The 5,211-nt window shown below is 36.6% G+C and overlaps 1 long non-coding RNA gene across 1 annotated transcript; it reads left to right on the top strand.

Annotated features, from left to right (window-relative positions):
- Positions 1–1,632: 1,632 nt before the first annotated feature.
- Positions 1,633–4,830, top strand: LOC123702102. Its single transcript, XR_006752812.1, has 3 exons — positions 1,633–1,684; positions 2,559–2,631; positions 4,517–4,830. It is a non-coding gene; the product is annotated as an uncharacterized LOC123702102 (long non-coding RNA).
- The last annotated feature ends 381 nt before the right edge of the window (positions 4,831–5,211 follow it).

Below are 5,211 nucleotides of genomic sequence, written 5' to 3'. Positions count from 1 at the left end.
TCCCAAAATGTGTTGGTAAGCGCATAACTTGAGAACAGCTGACCCGATTTCGTTAATTCTTTTTTTATTATATTCCTTGAAGTACGAGGATGGTTCTTATGTAGAGAAAACGTAAACATGTACCACGGGCGAAGCCGGGGCGGACCGCTAGTTATCTATATAAGTATTTATTTAAATTATATATATGTCGTGGTCATATCGTAGATTTGATCATTTCATGATATGAGTGGCCATTTCACGAAATGGTCGCATATCATGAAATGGCCAATTTAGTTTGGCCACATCATGATGTGGTTTGGGCAGATCAATGATAAGAAATCGTTTCACGATATGGCCACTTAACGCACGGTTTTTTCATGAAATGATCAAAATTATTTGATCATATCGTAAAATAGTTACATTAATCGTTGGTAGAGGCGCTGCAAGCTCTGTGTTTATGTGATAAGATGGCGGCCGCTGGCGAAAATTAAATTATTCGCAGTTAAAAACTTCATAATTCGTTTAATAACAATATTATGAAGAAAGTCATAGCAAAGAATTTACGAAGAAGAGGTACGAGTACTATGGAAAATGTGGATATCTTATATGTATTTAAGAAAAAATGCGACTTAAATAAAATAATTTAAGAAACTACTACTATATTATTATAATTGTTTGTTTTTTAAAAAGCGATCCGCTTCTGGCACTCGCCGGCCGCTGCCGCGGCACGCTCGCTTTGCTCGCTCGGCTCGTGCGTTGTTTATCAAAGTGTAACCTAACCTAACCTAACTGTTTTCTATTGCAAAAACGATTCGCTTCTGGCATTCGCCGGCCGCTGCCGCGGCACTAACTTAAATGACATTAAACAAGTTTTTAGAATATAGTTATTCTGAAATTTTTTAATATTTTATGGACTCTTTATATTTTATACGATCTGGCCAAATGTGGATGACCAAATCGTGAAACGTTGACGATTTAACGATCTGATCAAACTATGTTGGCCATTTCACGATATGCGACCATTTCGTGAAATGGCCACTCATATCATGAAATGATCAAATCTACGATATGACCACGACATATACATACTAGCTTACCGCCCGCGGCTTCGCCCGCTTTCTCTAAAACGATTTGAGATTTAAACTATCCTATCTCTCAAGTTGGATCGAACTGCATATGATGTGCGAATTTTATTATAATCGGTTTAGCGGTTTAGGAGTCCATTGAGGACAAACATTGTGACACGAGATTTATATATATTAAGATATATATATATGTATGTTTATCAGCCATCTGGTTTCCATAACACAAGCGAAAGCTTAGTATGGGATCAGATCGTGCCGTGTGTGAAAATTGTCCTGAAATATTTATTATTATTATTTATTAATAAGCTTTTGCTTTTACCAGCCGCACAGTTCCACCACCGGAGCACACGCTGAAAAACCAGTTCCATCCGCACTATTTGGATGGTCTCCACCGCTTCACCCGCAACTTCTTTCCTTCGTATTGTGAAACTGCGGAACGATTTGCGATGTTCCCGAACAACTACGACATTGGGGCCTTCAAGAAGAGAGCTTATTTGTCCATAAAGGCCGGCAAAGCAAAGACACTTCTAGTGTTACAAGTGTTTATGGGCGGTGGTGACCATCAACATCAGATGGCCCACCTGCTCCTTTGCTTGCTCTGATATAAAAATAAAAAAAAGGTAAGGGGCAAATGCTAAGAAAGTTACCCATCCAAAAAATGTCTCGGTCTGGCGGGACAAATCACAGAAGGCTATCGTCTGCATGTCATCATTAGATAATCGATCAGTGAAACAGATGTTAAAATTATCTTTACTTATATTATAAAGCTGAAGAGTCTGTTTGTTTGTTGTGTGAATCTCAGAAACTACTGCAACTGGTCTGAGTTGATAGATTCTTTCGGTGTTAGATAGACCATTTATCGAGGATGGCTATAGGCTATATATCATCACGCTAAGACCAACAGAAGCGGAGCCACGCGGGTGAAACCGCGGGGCACAGCTAGTTATATTCATATTCTTTTACTCCTCTTTACATTATTAGGTCGCTCACAATTTAATTAATAAAAATAAATATTTAAGGACACACACGGCACAGTCTGATCCCATACTAAGCTTTCGCTTGTGTTATGGAAACCAGATGGCTGATAAACATACATATATAATTTTAAATAAATACTTATATAGATAACTAGATTTCCGCCCGCGGCTTCGCCCGCGTTTTCAAAGGAAAACCCGCATAGTTCCCGTTCCCGTGGGATTTCCGGGATAAAAACTATCCTATGTGTTAATCCAAGTTACCCTTTATATGTGTGCTAAATTTCATTGTAATCGGTTCAGTAGTTTTTACGTGAAAGAGTAACATACATCCATACAAACTTTCGCATTTATAATATTAGTAGGATTAACACCCAGACACAGAGCAAACATCTATGTTCATCACAGAAATATTTGCTGGTCGGGAATCGAACCCACTACCTCTGGCTTGGAAGGCAGGGCCACTACCAACCAAGCCAACCGGTCGGTCAAATTTAAAATTTAATACTGTTGGTTTCAGATGAAAGTATCCCAGCAGCGACTGCTCTGAAGAAATAGTTTGAACTGAACACTGGACCTCGGCAGCACTTCAGGTAAATATTTGAACATTTTTAGCAAATAAAATATCATTTAAATCGATTCAGTAGTTTAGGAGCTCAAGGACAAACACATGGACAGCAGAAATATTTTTTTTTAAATATAATTATAATAGTATAATAAATAGTATATTCTTAAATATTATAGTATAGTATAATACTTAATATTATAAAGCTGAAGAGTTTGTTTGTTTGTTTAAACGCACTTATATCAGAAACTACTGGTTTTATTTGAAAAATTCTTTCGGTGTTAGATAGCCCATTTATCGAGGAAGGCTACAGGCTATATATCATCACGCTAAGACCAACAGGAGCGGAGTCACGGCCCACGCGGGTGAAACCGCGGGGTGCAGCTAGTAATTAATATTTTGAACGTGAAATAAACTGTGTCTGTCTTGTCTCCCTGTCGGTCAGCCTACCTCTTCGCCCAAAACAACTGAACCGATTTGAATAAAATTTGGTAAAAAGATAGTTTGAAAACTGAAAAGAAAAGACATAGGATTGTGAGGATGGATGTGTGTATGTTTGTTATTCTTTCACGCAAATACTACTGAACTGATTATAATAAAATTTAGCACACATGTAGAGGGTAACTTGGATTAACACATAGGATAGATTTTATCCCGGAAACCCCACGAGAACGGGAACTATGCTGGTTTTCCTTTGAAAACGCGGGCGAAGCTACGGGCGGAATGCTAGTAGGATATATTGTGGGAAGCCTACAGGAACAGGATCTTTTGCGGGTTTTCTATAACAAAAATGGTATTTGGTCTAATTTCGATATCTTCTCAAATTCTAAACTAAACTATTTTTTTTTATAATTTACTCTGTGTTGAGTGAAATTACTGTTACTTGATTAATGTTATATTGAAGTTAAAAGTTTAAAATTTATTTTGTCTTATATCTGTTAGTTTGTCATAGAAATCTAAATAATATGGTTTAAGTTGCTTCACTAACACTATGCACAATATGCTCACTAAATTAGGAATTACACCGCAAATGCGTTTTCTTTTTAGATAGTTTTAAGCCTGTTTGAGTCAATTCAAAGTTGTGAACCAAAAAATAAAAAAGTAACGTAAGTGAAGCTGAAATCGGAAAGCAACAAATAAATAATATTCAAAATTAGTCAAATATTCTGCTGTAAAAACTGAAGGCATGAGTTTTAATTTTTAGTTATATCTTGTACTAGCTACTCCGCGCGGTTTCACCCGCATTGCTCCGCTCCTTTTGGTCTTAGCGAGATGATATATAGCCTTCCTCGATAAATGGGCTATCTAACTCCGAAAGAATTTTTCAAATCGGACCAGTAATTACCGAGATGAGCGCGTTCAAACAAACGAATAAACAAACTCTTCAGCTTTATAATATTAGTATAGATTCAAAATTAAAATGCTTATAAATATTAATTTATTTATTCTTTATTGTACCAATCAGAAATAAACTATTCTATAATTTGATACTATCAAAACACACAGTACATACATACTATTTATCGCTCACAAGCAATCTCTTCCAGGCAACCCTTATATAATAATATTATGTATTTGAATTGACAGTACATTCTATCTGTACCATTGAGTTAAAAATTATTTGAAACTAGCGGTGCGCCCCGCGGCTTTGCTCGTGGTACATATTTCGCAATAAATAGCCTTAGTCCTTTCTCGGGTATCAAAATATCTCCATACCAAATTTCATGCAAATTGGTTCAGTAGTTTAGGCGTGATTGAGTAACAGACAGACAGACAGAGTTACTTTCGCATTTATAATATTAGTATGGATTTTCATGTTCTTTGAATAAGATAATTTTCTGTAATTCGTATTCAGTTGTTTTAAAAATCACACACAAACAACTTATTTAAAATTTACTTTGATATATTTTCAGATGCTGTGCTGTAACTGATGCGGTTTGGAGTTGGTGGCTGCAGTTCCAGATTGTGAAATAAGAAGAAAAAATAAACATGGGAGTTGAGTTGATCTCTATATATATGAAATGTCACAATGTTAGTTACCATACTTCTTCGGAAAGGCTGGACCGGTTCTCATGGAATTTTGTATGGCCGGTAGATCTGAGAATCGGCCATCATTTATTTTTCATACGGCTTAGTGATAAGAGTAAGACAGAACGTTTTCGTTCCAACTAGTATAAAAAAACGACGTGTGTCATTCGGGAACTGCCGCGGTTGCGCTATTGCATGCTATGCCTTCAAGCCACACCTCCGCCCGTCGGAGTGGGGAGCGTGAGGTTTTTTCGTTACGGAATTTCTCGATTCGGTCCCCGCGCTCAAGGCCCGCGATAGAAGCTATGCAATAGCTTAAAAACTTACATTTATTTATTCAAGTAGACTTCTAGAAGTACTTATAACATATTTTTAACAATAACCATCGATTCGGAAAGCAGTTTCTACAGATAAGAACCGACAAGAAATTATAGTTGCTCTTTTAAAATCATGTCAATATTAAATTGTAATATGTCTAGGTACATTTTAATTTAGTATAATATGTCACTAGGTACATATGTATAAAAATGCTACGTTTTTACAGGGTGTAATCGTTAAGTGTGCGCACTTGATTTTTCCG

The sequence above is a fragment of the Colias croceus genome, chromosome 23 (assembly GCF_905220415.1).
Source record: "Colias croceus chromosome 23, ilColCroc2.1".
Classification (NCBI taxonomy): domain Eukaryota; kingdom Metazoa; phylum Arthropoda; class Insecta; order Lepidoptera; family Pieridae; genus Colias; species Colias croceus.
Note: the sequence above shows the minus strand (reverse complement) of the source record. Positions and strands in the feature narration are given on the sequence as shown.